General features: G+C 44.2%; 1 protein-coding gene across 1 annotated transcript in view; it reads right to left on the bottom strand.

Moving 5' to 3' along the window:
* cdcp1a (CUB domain containing protein 1a) overlaps window positions 1-16,619 on the bottom strand; it is a 113,318-nt gene that overhangs the window by 75,215 nt on the left and 21,484 nt on the right. The gene's annotated exons all lie outside the window — the stretch shown is intronic.

Genomic DNA, 16,619 nt, shown 5'->3' with positions numbered 1-16,619 from the left:
GGGAATATTTCCTACGTAAATTACATAGGATAATATTTGCCAGTGATTTCAATAAGCAGAGCAGAATGGAGGAAATGAGCCCTCTGCATTTCTTAGGATGGCTTTGAGAATAATTCTTCACTGCAGGTCTAAAAACGACATTTTAACACACACATTTTGTTATCCGACAGTTACTGCTCTGTTATGATCATTCCTGCCTCTAAGACAACAGATTGTGTGCTCAAGTGCTATACCGGAAGCCTGAGCACAGATATCTAGGCTGACCCTCTAAAACATCACTCCTTCAGTTCTATGCTGTCAGAGGTGCCACCTTTTCGATCAGTGAGGCAATAGTGCCAAAGACCGGGGTGGGGGGGTTATCCTTGGTGTTTTGGCCAACATTTATCATTTATCAAATGTCTGAAAAACAGATCAATTGGCCAGGTTCACATGCTGCTTATGGGATTGGATGTGCGCAAATTGCAGGATTTCTTGGACTACAACATTGACTCCACCTCCAAACCAGTTGTTTTGAAGGATAGAACTTGAGTAATGCTGACAAATGATACTTTTCAGAAGTTTTTCATTTTTCGTTCATCAGGACAATTCACAAGAAATACTCTTTGTAAAAGGGAAGTTGATATTCTATACTGTAAGAGCATAGCGTGCTGATTGGTTGACAAGTGGACTCTGATGATCAAGGTATTGCCCTGAAGAATGTGCCAGTTCATGCTGACTGACAGTTAACTGCCAAACCTTGTTTAAATTTAAACCAGGCAGGTCAACTCTGATTGGTCAAGATTCAGCCCTGAGAATTGCTGGCACCAGAGCAGGTACAAAATGTATAAAGTAGTCACAAAAATAAATGTGGCACCTACCGTTACCGTTGACACCAAATTCACACTTTCCATAGTCTCTACCACAGAAAGCTGCTGAGACCAAAACACTGAATGTTTTCAAGAAGGGGTTAGGTATAGCTCTTAGGACTAAAGGGATGGGGAGGTTCTCCTGCTCCTTGGATGCTGCCTGACCTGCTGCGCTTTTCCAGCAACACATTTTTAAGCTCTGATCTCGAACATCTGCAGTCCTCACTTTCTCCTATCACCATATTGAATGCTGGAATAGGCTTGAAGGGCTGAATGGCCTGTTTTTGCTCCATTGAATTCCTGCAGTGTAAAAGCAGGTCATTTGGGCCATCAAGTCCACACGGACCCTCGAAAGAGCATTCCACCCTATCCCTGTACTTCCCATGGCCAATCCACCTAACCCGCACAAGTCTGGACTGTAGGAGGAAACCGGAGCACCTGGAGGAAACCCATGCGGCCACGGGGAGAATATGCAAACTCCACACAGTCAGTCACCAGAGGATGGAATCAAACCCAGCCCCTGGTGCTGTGAGGCAGCAGTGCTAACCACTGAGCCACCGTGCCTTCTATGTTTCTATGTTCAAGTGCAAATCTTCAGCAAAAGGGACAAATTTCATTCCTGTTTGGTCATTTCCTGTGAATGTATATCTGACCCAAACATCTTCAAACAACACTTTTGGTTTAGCCAAATGCTTAGAGGTATCTGGAAAGAAATCCTATATGATTACAAAACACAAATCAAAATACAATTTGATTTCATCAGAATGTTGTACACACATGAAGAACATAACGCTTTTTCAGTGTGTTTGTATGAATGGATGTAGTTTTCAGTACATACAGATATACAGCACTCCAGGAGCCTGACTAACAATCCTATACTAGATTTCAGGACTATTCTTCATACACTCAGCTCCAAACAGTAGAAAATCATATCAGATCCCTCTGGCTGGTTGCAAAAGCAAGGCTGCTGACTGTACCTAAACAGTCCATGTTCACAAAGCTGGCGGTACTGTATCAGGTCAGATTCCTCAACTGGACATCTCTGGGTTATGTAAATACTTCTGATTCAACAAAAATAAAGTGACTGATTCTTTCATTTAGCCATTCTCAGGTTCATTTCTCAGGCCTTAACCAACCAAACTTTAAACAAAACTCAGCGATTACCTGTCACTCATCACTAACATGCGCATTTTCCATGGCAACATCTCTACCGTTCAGTTATCACCTGTAAATGAATCATGACTTTTCTCTCATGTAGTACAATTGTTCTCTTTGTTGCCTCTTGATTGTCTTGATAAGTGCAGGACAAAAGGCTTTGAGAAAGTACATCCTTTTTCAGCAATATTCACATTTTGTACTACCAAATGACGACTGAATTCAATTTGTAAACCTGGAGTATATAGAGACAGTTGGACATGATTGTCATGACATGAGGGTATCATTGTTTCTTATTAAAAATCCACCTGGTTCACAAATAGCATTTCAGGAAAGAAATCTGCCATCTTTATCTGGTCTGGCCTACATGTGACTCCAAGCCCACAACTGGCTGATTCTTAAACTACCCTCTGAAATGACAAGCCACTCATTCGAAGGCAATTAGTGATGCTGGTCTTGCCTGCAATGCCCACAAGCATATTCAATAGGAGAACACATTCTTAAAAGCTCCCCTTGTCCTGACAGCACAAAGGAGAGAGCAGGCCCAGCTGTTCAAGATGGCGGCACTGGCACAGAAGACCTGGCCACTCAAGACAGGGCGCATCCTTTGTAATTTCCCTCTCTCTTTCTCGTCTTATTTTCTCTTCTCCAGAGATTTGAACTGCGTCGGTGGTGACCGGAGCGGGAACTCCAGCCTTCATTGGCCTGATGCGTGGACTCCTGGGATTGGTGGCGGGGTGTCAGCCGTAGTGAAGAAGTAGCGGGGACTCCTCGAAGACGGTAGGCCCGGGGTGTGGATTTTGCAAAGGTCCTGGACACCAGCTGATGAAGATGAACTCTTATTTAAGTATTTTCTTTTCACTCTTTTGTCCCTCAAAATGGTGCCATAGTATGGCGACAGAACACTTTTCAGTGTATCTCCCTAGATCCAGAACAACCTCGATTACCAAAACGCCAATTGTCTGAATTTCGGATTATTCGAACAAGACCTCAAGGTCCCATAAAAATGTTATCAGTTATCTGAAAAAAAATACTCCCCACCTGTCTCTTTCAGATAATCAAGGTTGTTTTGTATATGTAACAATAAATTTGTAAATGGTAAATCAATTAGTTTGCAGAGTCCATTGTTAACCCCCTTCAAGATGACACTTGTGACCTAGTGTGTAGAAAGTTCAGTGACAGGAGCTGACCATCAGGTCTTCAAGCCTGTTACACCATTCAGTGAGATGATGGCTGATCTATATCCACTGTGGCTGTCATTTATTACGTCTTTGTTTGCCTGGGACACTTTTAAATAGGATCGTCATGTGCACGCAGGGAACCGCAAGGACGTTTGGTTGGGAACTCCTTCACCTGACACAGCAAACAGCCGATACCTGGGAAATCGGAGAACACCACAATGCAGCTGCCGGATATTAAACTCTTTCAATCTCCCCACCCCAATCCACACCAGGATCCAAACTCAGGTGAGCCAGCCCACCCTTGAAGACAGGCCTCTCTCCCGCAGGTTAGCGAGAAAGGAAAAGACGGATATAGACAAACAAACTTTGAGAATGAGTCACTGAATGATATTAATAACAGACAATTTGAGGATATCTGTAGCCCAGGGCAAGGAGACAGAAAGATGAAAACGGCCAATGAAAAGATACAGATGCAAGCCTTTAATGATTCTAAATATGATTACTATGCAGCTGAACTCAATAAATTTAAATGTTCTCTTGACATGACAAAACAGAGTTAATAAAATACTCCTAGGACCAGTGCTGTGGTGTCACTAGCAACACGATGCAGCACTCGACTTGTGCAATGCATCACTTTCACTTGGCAGTGGGAAGAGTCGTAGAGATCTACAGCACAGTAAAAGGCTCTTCAGCCCATCACAACCATGCCGGTCAAACACAATTACCTAACTACTCTAATCCCTATGTTCAGCACTTGATTTGTTTCTATTGCATCTTGAATCAAAGAGAGAGAGAGAGAGAAAGAGAGAGAGGTGTTCCTCGGGTCATTATCCCTCCAATATAAATGTCCAAAGAAAGTGGCAAAAAATGCCCCTCTTTTAATGCCCCTGTGACTGTTCTCCAACGTCAGCCAATTTCTAAGACATTGCTCTGTGCGACCCTGGAGAACAATCACAGGGGCATTAAAAGAGAGGTATTTTTGTCATTTTCTTTGAACATTTATCTTTCTGAATGCCTGTTGTGAATCCCCAAAAACACATTCAGTGTATTTGAGTCAGACACCAAGCGCAGTACTCCCTGCCAGTGTTGTCATTCTGCCCCGTTTGCTTATTACTTATCGTGCTTATTTAGGCACCACCATGTTTTTTTTTTAACTGATAGAGTGTTTTACAAACTGTGCATGAGCAGAACTTCCTGCATGTACCATATGACTCCTTCACAACGTCAGAAGACAGTCTCTCTTCATCAGAAAGAAAATATCAAAAATGGGGAACAAAGCTATGTGACTGACATGGCCATCCAATTGGGTGGAGTAATGAGTCTTTTCATTTCCCAATTGGCAGGGGATGACAATGGTGTGTCACACTGGTGGATGCAATGGCTCATCAATTGCTGGAGTGCAGAGGCAAGTCATGTGACCAAAACCTCCAGAATATATTTCATCACAGTTACCAAGTCTTACAACCTGCCTAAGCACTCACTTGTGGTTCTACTAATGTCTAAGATAAAAACATATCCAAAAAGAAGCAGGAATCAGCCATTTGGCCCATCAGACCTACTTCACTAGTCAATAAAGTCATAGCTGGTCTGATTATGGCCTCACTAACCCCCACAGCACCCAATTCTTTTTGTAGAGCAAAGCTCATGTGGGGAAAAATGGCAGTAAGGACTGATTGGCCTGTTTCAGTCCAGACACACATAAGCAAGCTTACATAAGTACTATAAATGTGTGACTCTCCACAAAGCTTCAGGGTTATCCCTCTGAAATGAGACACATTTCTTTAGTTTTACAGATTAAGCATCAGCACTTTGCATTCCAATGGGGTTGTTAGCTCATTCAGTGTGATCTCCTGTAATTTTATTTTGCCAGTAGTCAAAAACATCGACGTTCCATTTCATACAACATCCTGCTCTCTGTGCACAGGCTCACCAAATATCACAGAGCAGAAATCACATTCAGCACAGATTAACTGTCACTCTCCAACTAATTAACTGCACCTCACAAAGCCATGTTCCAAATTGCCCGATAAAGCTAACCTGTCACATAGTGGCCATTAACTGACAGCATTAGAACACAATTGGATTTCTAATGGTCAATTAACTGAACATTCTCGCAGATTTCCTATCCAGCAAAAACACCGTAATGCAATTAATTCTAAGGCTCATCTGGCAGCAATTTACTTTGATTTGCTGTGGGTGAATGATCCAAGCTTCAATTCTGAAGGAAACCCCAATTAAAAGTTCTTTTCTGTTTAATTCTGTCAATGCAAGCGATTGCACTATTCTAGCTTCTAATGGATGCACCAATTAAGCACAGAATAGTTTCGAACTAATTGCAGCACGGTGGCTCAGTGGTATGTTCTGCTGCCTCACAACACCAGGGACCCAGGTTCGATTCCACCCTTGGGTGACTGTCTGTGTGGAGTTTGCACATTCTCCCTGTGTCCTGTGTCTGCGTGGGTTTCCTCCAGGTGCTCCGGTTTCCTCCCACAGTCCAAAGATGTGCAGGTTAGGTGGATTGGCCATGCTAAATTGCTCCATAGTGTTTAGTAATGTGTAATGTAGGTGGGTTGACCATGGTAAATGTCGGATTAACAGGATAGTAGGGGGATAGAACATAGAACATAGAACAATACAGCACAGAACAGGCCCTTCGGCCCACGATGTTGTGCCGAACTTCTAACCTAGATTAAGCACCCATCCATGTACCTATCCAAATGCCGCTTAAAGGTCGCCAATGATTCTGACTCTACCACTCCCACAGGCAGCGCATTCCATGCCCCCACCACACTCTGGGTAAAGAACCCACCCCTGACATCTCCCCTGTACCTTCCACCCTTCACCTTAAATTTATGTCCCCTTGTAACACTGTGTTGTACCCGGGGAAAAAGTTTCTGACTGTCTACTCTATCTATTCCTCTGATCATCTTATAAACCTCTATCAAGTCACCCCTCATCCTTCGCCGTTCCAACGAGAAAAGGCCGAGAACTCTCAACCTATCCTCGTACGACCTACTCTCCATTCCAGGCAACATCCTGGTAAATCTTCTCTGCACCCTCTCCAAAGCTTCCACATCTTTCCTAAAGTGAGGCGACCAGAACTGCACACAGTACTCCAACTGTGGCCTAACCAAAGTCCTGTACAGCTGCAACATCACTTCACGACTCTTGAATTCAATCCCTCTGCTAATGAACGATAATACTCCATAGGCCTTCTTACAAACTCTATCCACCTGAGTGGCAACCTTCAAAGATCTATGTACATAGACCCCAAGATCCCGCTGTTCCTCCGCCTGACTAAGAACCCTACCATTAACCCTGTATTCCGCATTCTTATTTGTTCTTCCAAAATGGACAACCTCACACTTGGCAGGGTTGAACTCCATCTGCCACTCCTCAGCCCAGCTCTGCATCATATCTAAGTCCCTCTGCAGCCGACAACAGCCCTCCTCACTGTCCACAACTCCACCTATCTTTGTATCATCTGCAAATTTACTGACCCACCCTTCGACTCCCTCATCTAAGTCATTAATAAAAATTACAAACAGCAGAGGACCCAGAACTGATCCCTGCGGAACTCCACTTGTTACTGGGCTCCATGCTGAATATTTACCATCTACCACCACTCTCTGCCTTCGACCGGTTAGCCAGTTTTCTACCCAATTGGCCAAATTTCCCTCTATCCCATGCCTCCTGACTTTCCGCATAAGCCTACCATGGGGAACCTTATCAAATGCCTTACTAAAATCCATGTACACTACATCCACTGCTCTACCCTCATCCACATGCTTGGTCACCTCCTCGAAGAATTCAATAAGACTTGTAAGGCAAGACCTACCCTTCACAAATCCGTGCTGGCTGTCCCTAAACAGGCAGTGTCTTTCCAGATACTCGTAAATCCTATCCCTCAGTACCCTTTCCATTACTTTGCCTACCACAGAAGTAAGACTAACTGGGCTGTAATTCCCGGGGCTATCCCTATTCCCTTTTTTGAACAGGATGCTCTTCAGAAACTTGGCACGGACTCAATGGGCTGGTTGGTCTCGATCTGCCACTGTGGGAATTCTGTGAACCTGCTCAGAAACGTTATTACAAACATCTGGAGGAGAGGTTGAGACTTGAATGTGGGTTTCCTGGCTCAGAGGTTAGGACACTCTCCTTGCCTTTTAGCCAGATCGATGAAATCTCACCTCAGAAAAGAGTTTGTCCATGTTGTTTTTTATGGGATACAACTGTCACTAGGCAACAGCAACTGGTTTGTCATCTCTATCTGCCTTTGAACAGGAGCAGCTTGCCAGGCAGGGTCAGAAGGGCAGAGATTCTTGCCTCATAGAGATGTACAGCATGGAAACAGACCCTTCGGTCCAACCCGTCCAAATAGTGCAGTGAAGAAGGCATATGGCGTACTGGCTTTTATTGGTAGAGGAATTGAGTTCCGGAGTCCTGAGGTCATGCTGCAGTTGTATAAGACTCTGGTGCGGCCGCATCTGGAATATTGAGTGCAGTTTTGGTCGCCATACTATAGGAAGGATGTGGAGGCACTGGAACGGGTGCAGAGGAAGTTTACCAGGATGTTGCCTGGTATGGTAGGAAGATCCTATGAGGAAAGGCTGAGGCACTTGGGGTTGTTTTCTTTGGAGAAAAGAAGGTTTAGGGGTGATTTGATAGAGGTGTACAAGATGATTAGGGGGGTTAGATAGGGTTGACAGTGAGAACCTTTTTCCACGTATGGAGTCAGCTATTACAAGGGGGCATAGCTTTAAATTAAGGGGGGGTAGATATAGGACTGATGTTAGGGGTAGGTTCTTCACTCAGCGAGTCGTAAGTTCATGGAATGCCCTGCCAGTAGCAGTAGTGGACTCTCCCTCTTTATGGGTATTTAAGCGGGCATTGGATAGGTATATGGAGGATAGTGGGTTAGTGTAGGTTAGGTGGGCTTTGATCGGCGCAACATCGAGGGCCGAAGGGCCTGTACTGCGCTGTATTCTTCTATGTTCTATGTTCTATGTTCTATATCCCAACCCAATCTAGTCCCACTTGCCAGCACCCGGCCCATGTCTCTCCAAACCCTTCCTATTCATATACCCATCCAAATACCTCTTAAATGTTGCAATTGTACCAGCCTCCACCACTTCCTCTGCCAGCTCATTCCAGACATGTACCGCACTCTGCTTGAAAAAGTTGCCCCTTAGGTCTCTTTTATATCTTTCCCCTCTCACCCTAAACCTATGCCCTCTAGTTCTGGGCTCCCCCACCCCAGGGAAATGACTTTGTCTATTTATCCTATCCATGCCCCTCATAATTTTGTAAACCTCTATAAGGTCACCCCTCAGCCTCCGACGCTCCAGGGAAAACAGCCCCAGCCTGTTCAGCCTCTCCCTATAGCTCAAATCCTCCAACCCTGGCAACATCCTTGAAAGGGTTCAGAGAAGATTTACAAGTTTCACAACATATTTCCAATAGGAAGGAGACCAGAATTGCATGCAATATTCCAACAGTGGCCTAACCAATGTCCTGTACAGCCGCAACATGACCTCCCAACTCCTGCACTCAATACTCTGACCAATAAAGGAAACCATACCAAACGCCTTCTTCACTATCCTATCTACCTGTGACTCCACTTTCAAGGAGCTATGAACCTGCATTCCAAGGTCTCTCTGTTCAGCAACACTCCCTAGGACCTTACCATTAAGTGTATAAGTCCTGCTAAGATTTGCTTTCCCAAAATGCAGCACCTCACATTTATCTGAATTAAACTCCATCTGCCACTTCTCAGCCCATTGGTCCATCTGGTCAAGATCCTGTTGTGATCGGAGGTAACCCTCTTCGCTGTCCACTACACCTCCAATTTTGGTGTCATCTGCAAACTTACTAACTGTACCTCTTATGCTCGCACCCAAATCACTTATGTAAATGACAAAAAGTAAAGGACCCAGCACCGATCCTTGTGGCACTCCACTGGTCACAGGCCTCCAGTCTGAAAAACAACCCTCCACCACCACCCTCTGTCTTCTACCTTTGAGCCAGTTCTGTATCCAAATGGCTAGTTCTCCCTGTATTCCATGGGATCGAACCTTGCTAATCAGTCTCCCATGGGGAACCTTGTCGAATGCCTTACTGAAGTCCATATAGATCATGAACCTGGTGGGTTTTCACTAGATTTGATGGCAGTTTCAAGGTCACCATCATGGGGACTAGCTCCTCCTCTGGATTTATTCATGGAATTTCAGTTTCACCAGCTGCAGCAGTGCAATTTAAACCCGTGATCCCAAAGCACTGGCCTCAGCCTCTGGATTGGCTCCGTGGGGAGGATCATCTACTGTTGGACCCCAGAGGCTCTTGCAGCATCGTTAGACAGCATGGGGCTAGTGTTTCAGGCTCTGATGAGGCAGACACAGAGACCCCCTGTCCCACCTGCGATCACGGACACAGTCACACTGGTATCAACCTCCATTAGAACCAGGTGGCTTTATTTAACCAGACGTTTACTTTGACTGATTCTGATTTGGATGTTACTCAGCAATTTAACTGTCCCAAACCACACATAGGTGGGCTTTCCAGGGTGTGCACTCTCTTGGATGACTTTTCTCTATTTCCAGCATCTCACCAATCTTCCATAGAATCAGTCTCAGCTTTACACACAGGCAGAGGGTAGGACAACAGTGAAGGCAAGGATTTAATACTTGTGGCAGAGACCAGACTTCCAAATGTCCAGCCATAACACGTTTAGCTACATGGAGATTGGATATCAAGCATACAATCTGAGAGCACACAGACAGAGGGAGAAGTAGAGTGTGACAACAAGAGCGGGAACATGTAACATTTAACCCAGTGTCCGCAGAGAATCAACAATTTTTATTTATGTAGTGCCTTTAACATAACAAAACATCCCATTGTCTTTCACTTGAGAGTTACAAAACAATGTGTGGCATGCAGGAACACCATCCCCCTGCAAGCTTCACTCTCCTCCACACTCCATTCTGACTTGGAACTAGATATCACCATTCCTTCATTGTCATTGGATCAAAATCCTGGAACTCTCTCCCAAACACCACCGTGGGTGCCCATATTCCCAAAGCACTGCAGCGGTTCCAGAAGGCAGCTCATTACCTTGAAGGAGGTGACAATCATCAATGGACAATTAAAGCTGAGGGAGGATGAGGCAACCACAGCTAACTGGGGAGGTCAGGCATGGCAGAAAAACAAAACAAAGTATATAATGTGATGAAGGGCAGTGGGAAACCAGAGGATTGAGAAGCTTACAAAGATCAAAAAAGGGCAACAGAAAAAGATATGAGGAGGGAAAAGATTAAGTATGAGGGCAAGCTAGCCAGTAATATAAAGGAAGACTGTAAGAGCTTCTTTAGATATACAAAGGGCAAAAGTGGACATCGGGTCACTGAAAAATAACGCCGAAGAGAAAGTAATGGGGAACAAGGAAATGGCTGAGGAACTGAATAATTACTTCATGAGAGTCTTCCACCATGAAGACTAACACATGAGTAATATCCTAAAAAATCAAGTCAGTGAGGGGGCAGAGCGGAGTGTGGTGGCCATCACCAAGGAGAAGGTGTTAGAAAATCTGAATGGCCTGAAGGTGGATAAATCACCTGGACCAGATGGACTACACCCCAGAGTTCTATGGGAGATGGCTGAAGAGATAGTGGAGGCGTTATTGGTGATTTTTCAGGAATTGCTAGAATCAGGGAAGGTCCCAGAAGACTGGAACATTGCTAATGTGACACTGTTTAAAAAGGGAGTAAGGAAAAAAAAAAGAGGGAAAATTACAGACCGATTCGCTTAATCTCAGTTGTGGGCAAGATCCTGGAATCCATTGTGAAGGATGAGATTCTGATTACTTGGAAGTATATAGTACAATAGGGCAAAGTCAGCATGGTTTCATAAGGGGAGGTCATGCCTGACAAATCTGCTAAAATTCTTTGCAAAAGTAACAAGCAGGTTAGATCAAGGAGGGCCAATGGATGTTATCTACCTGGATTTCAAGAAGGCCTTTGACAAGTCAGGAGGTTACTGAGTAAGATAAGGGCCCACGGCATCAGAGGCAAGGTGCTAGCATGGATAGAAGCTTGACTGTCTGGCAGAAAGCAGAGAGTGGGGATAAAAGGGTCCTTCCCAGGACGGCAGCCGGCGACAAGTGGTGTTCTGCAAGGCTTAATACTGGGACCACAACATTTCACTTTATACATTAACGATCTAGATGAAGGAATTGACGGCGTTCTGGCTAGGTTTGCAGACGATACCAAGATAGGTAGAGGGACAGGTAGTATTGAGGAGGCTGCAGAAGGATTTAGACAGGTTAGGAAAGTCGGCGAACAAGTGGCAGATGGAGAACAACATTGGAACATGTGAGGTCATGCACTTTGGTCGGAAGAATAGAAGCATAGACTGTTTTCTAAACAGGGACAAAATTCAGAAATCTGAAGTGTAGAGAGACTTGGGAGTTCTAGTCCAGGATTCTCTCAGTGTAAACTCACAGGTTGAGTCAGTAGTTAGGAAAGCAAATGCAATTATGTCATTTACTTTGAGAGGACTTGAATATAAAAGTTGGATGTACTCCCGAGTGTCTATAAGGCTCTGGTCAGGCTATGTTTGGAGAAAGTGAGGACTGCAGATGCTGGACCTCAGAGTCGAGAGTGTGGTGCTAGAAAAGCACAGCAGGTCTGGCAGCATCCGAGGAGCAGGAGAATCGATGTTTCAGGCATAAGTCCTTCATCAACCCTTCCTGATCAAGGGTTTATGCCTGAAATGTGCGCAGTTTTGAACCCTATATCTGAGGAAGAATTTACGAGAATGGTCCGAGGAATAAAAAGCTTAACAGATGAGGAACATTTGAAGACTCTGGGTTTATACTTGACAGAGTTTAGAAGGATGAGGGAGGCATCTAATTGGAACATACAGAATGCTGAATAGCCTGGACAGTGTGGATGTTGGGAAGATATTTCCATTGGTAGGAGAGACTAGGACCTGAGGGCACAGCCTTGGGTTAAGGGAAGACCTTTTAGAATGGAGATAAGGAGAAACCTCTTCAGCTGGAGAGTGGGGAATCTGTGGAATTCACTGCCTCAGAAGACTGTGGAGGCCAGGTCATGAATATATTTAAGACTGAGATAGTGAAGTTCTTGAATATCAAGGGGATCAAGGGTTATGGGAAGAAAGTGGGAGGAAGGGGTTGAGAAGCTTAACGGCCATGATTGAATGGTGGAGCAGACTCGATGGGCTGAATGGCCTCATTTCTGCTCCTATGTCTTATGGTCTTATACACGTGCCGTGTATGAAATTAACAGTCCCAGGACTCCCTCCTGAACAATACAGGGGTGTCTCTGTACCCCAAAGACTGCAGACCTTTGAGATGGCAGCTTACACCACTTTCACACAGACAATCTGAAATGGGCAATAAATGCCAGATTAGCCAGCCGTGCCCACATCACATCAATGAATAATATAAATAATTGTATCAGATGATCAAAAACATGGTCAAATATAAACATCCATAAGACGTAGGAGGAGATGTAGATCATTCAGCCCATTGAGTGCACTCTGCTATCAAATGAGCTCATGCCTGATATGACAATCCTCACCTCCACTTTCCTGTCTTTTCCCCATGACCTTTCATTACTCACTAAAAAGTGTTGAAAGTAAAAGCAGAACGCGCTGGAGAAACTCAGTGGGTCTGGAAGCTTCTGTGGTGAAAGAAAACCCAGTTAATGTTTTGAGTCCAATGAGTCATCTTCAGAATTTCTTCAGTCCTTGCAAAATCTTTCTAGCGTAACCTTCAATATTCCCAATGACCCAGCCTCTCCAGCCTTCTGTAGTGAGGAATTCCACAGATTCATTACCTCCAAAGACATTCTTCCTCATCTCAGTCTTCATTGGACTTATCCGAGGTGATGCCCTCTAGCCCTTGCCTCTCCCAAAGGGGAAAATTACCTCTTCACTTCTACCCTGTCAAGTCACCTTGGAATCTTCCTTTACTTCAATATGGGTTCTTTCATTTCTGCTAAACTGCAATGAGTACAAACCTAATCTACTCAACCTCTCATCATCAGACTGTCCCTCCATACCCAGGATCAAACTAATAAATCTTCTCTGGACTACCCCCAATGCCAGTCTATCTTTCCCCAGATTCCCAAATCCTTCTGTGCTTTTACCCATTTATATAATATTCAGCTTCTTTATTGTTCCAGTCAAGTGGAATGAACTGCCAGAGGAAGTGGTGGATGCAGGTACATTTATGACATTTTTTAAAAGAGATTTGGATAAATACATGAATAGGAAAGATTTGGTGGGATATGGGCTAGCCTGGTTAAGGAACATGGTTAGAATGGACTAATTGGACCGAAGGGTCTTTTTCAACTCTATGTATAACCAGACATGATATTCCATTTGCCAAATTTGTTTTCCCCACTCACGTAGGCTGTCTATATTCCTCTGTAGACTCCTTATGTCATCCTCACAACTTGCCTTCCCACCTATTTTGGTGTCATCCACAAATATTCTAACAGTATAATCACTTCCCTTATCCAAGTCATTAATTTGTATTGTAAGTAAATGTAGACCCAGCACTGAACCCAGTGGAACTCCATGAGTATAGCTGTCATCTGAAAATGACCCCTTATCCCAACATTGTCTTCTATTAGTCAGCCAATCCTCAACCTCCAATATCACGGGCCCTTATAAATAGCCTCGTGTGTGGTACCTGAACATAATTTTTGAGAAATAAGCATCTTCAGAGAGGTGTGAAGTGCAAGGAGGGAATTCCAAACCTTAGGATCCAGGCACCTGAATGTGTGACTGATTGATGAAAATTGGGTTACACAAGAGGTTAGGATTCGCAGTGTGCAGATATTTCAGAGGATTGTGAGACTAGAGGAGATTAGAATGAGCAGGAGGGTTGAGGTTATAAAGGAGTTTGAGAAGCAGGATGAGAACTATAAAACGAAGATGTTGTTTGATCTCGAGCCAGTGCAGATGTAGGTTAGCAAGCACAGGAGTGACAGGGAAACAGGACATGGTGTAGGGTAAGACACCGGGCAGGAGCTGAAAATGTGTTGCTGGAAAAGCGCAGCAGGTCAGGCAGCTTCCAAGGAGCAGGAGAACCGATGTTTCGGGCATGAGCCCTTCTTCAGGAACCCTTCTTCAAGACACAGGGCAGCAGATACTGGATGGCCTCATGTTTACAGGGGTACAGGAAGATGAGCAAGCGCAGCTGGAGAAAGTCTGATTCTTAAAGGAATCCAGAGATGATCCTGCATGAAACTATTGTTGGAAAAACCCATCTAGTTCACTAATTTAGGGAAGGAAATCTGCCATCCTTACCTAGTCTGGCCTAACAGGTGACTCCAGACCAATAGCAACGGAGTTGACTTTTAGAGACCTCTGGGAAATTAGGGATGAGTGATAGATACTGGCCAAGCCAGTGATGCCCACGTCCCATGAGCTACTTTAAAAAAATGTGATCATTTTTACATTATTAATAGAAACCTTCTGTGTCTAAACTGCCAAGGTTTCCTATCTCATACCAGTGATGACAGTAAAATACTTGGAGACATCCATTTGCTGTGAATATTGCTTTGTAAGTGTGACCCGTTCTTTCTTTTCACTGACTTCAAAGAAAGCAACATTGATATTAAAACTTGAGAAAACTATCTTGGCACCAGCAAGAGTTTCTGTTTCTGGAAATCAGATTTCAGGAAGGAAGTGGAGGTGGAGAAGTTTCAGAAGAGATTCAAGAGAACGGTTTCAGGGATGAAAAATTACTGTCCTCGGGATAGACCAGAGAAACTGGGCTTGTTCTCCTTAAGAGTAGACACGGTGAAGAGGACCCATTTGAAAGAGGTAGCCGGAAGCAAGGAGGGTTCAAGGAAAAGCAAAGTTGAGAGAAATGGTTTGAAATGGTGGAAGAGTAGATAATGGGAAAGAAAAACAAAAAAAAATTAAAACGGGTGATTGGAGAATCGGTGGTGACTTGAGGAAAACAAGTGCCTGGCAAGTTGATGAATACAGACTTAATTGTAGCCTTCGAAAGGGAATTGGATAGCTAGTTACAAAAGAGGAATGGATGGATGCCAAGAGACTACCTGGAAATATTCCTCAAAAGAGTGGAAGAGAACACATGACCTTATGCATCAGGAGCAAAGGTAGGCCATGCAGCCTCCTGAGGCTGTTTCACCATTCTGTACAATCTCAGCTGGATCCGAATACTCCACATTCCAGTTACCCTAATAACCTTTCACCTCCTTGCTTATCAAAGATTTATTCACCTCTGCTTTAAAAAGCATTCAATGATTCAATTTCCACCTCCTTTTTCAGGAACAGGTTTCTAAGACTCAGCAGAAAACAGTTCATCATCGAATCCTTACAGTGTGAAAGCATGCCCCATTCGGCCCACACCGATCCTTCAAAGAGCATCCCGCCCAGACCTACCCCTGAATTTCTCATGGCTAACCTATTTGGCCTGCTGATCCCTGGATACTATGGGCAATTTAGCATGGCCAATCCACCCAGCCTGCACAGCTTTGGAAGGAAACCAGAGCACCCAAAGAAAACCCATGCAGACATAGGAATAATGTGCAAACACCACATAGACAGTCACCTGAGGCTGGAATCGAACCTGGGTCCCTGATGCTGTGAGGCAGCAGTGTTAACCAGTGAGCCACCGTGCCCTAACATCTCCTTATTTTGCTCTTAAAATAAAGGGGGACCCATTTAAACAGTGGACCTAGTTCTGGACTCCCTACAAGAGGAAATATGTCTTCCATGTCCAGTCTATCAACACTGTCAGGATTTCACGTTTCTAATCAAGTTCACCCTTACACTTAACAGATGCAATCTTATCTCTGCCCAACCTTTTCCTCAAATCAACCCACTCATTTCAGGAATGAGCCAAACCAACCTCTTCTGAACTCTTTCCTCATGCATTTACATCCTTCCTCAAATTGAGGAGACCAATACTGAACACATTACTCCAAGTATGGTTTATCAATACCAGGGGTAACTGAAGTATAACCTCCCTGATTTGCATTCAATTCCTCTCCCAATAACATTCTAGTGTAAAGCTGGATCAGCCAAATTAACTCTGAAATTGTTCACTCCAAAGGTATGTGCAGGAGTCAGGGTCAGTCATTGGTGGAGTGAATTTGGTGGCAAGGGGTGTTAAAAAAAGAAAGTACTTGCTATTGAGCTTTTTTAATGTTGAGGTTGCACCCACCCAGACAGAGCAAGTCCAATGATTTAATCCAACCCAAGTCAAGAGTTTGCACATTCTCCCAGTGTCTGTGTGGGTTTCTTCTTGGTGCTCCTATTTCCTCCCACAATCCAAAGATGTGCAGGTTAGGGGGGATTGGCTATGTAAAATTGCCCATAGTGTCCAGGGTTGTGCAGGTTAGGTGTAGTCATGGGAAATGTCGAGTAATAGAGT

The sequence above is a fragment of the Chiloscyllium punctatum genome, chromosome 41 (genome assembly GCF_047496795.1).
Source record: "Chiloscyllium punctatum isolate Juve2018m chromosome 41, sChiPun1.3, whole genome shotgun sequence".
Taxonomy (NCBI): domain Eukaryota; kingdom Metazoa; phylum Chordata; class Chondrichthyes; order Orectolobiformes; family Hemiscylliidae; genus Chiloscyllium; species Chiloscyllium punctatum.
This window is presented reverse-complemented; position numbering and strand designations above follow the sequence as displayed.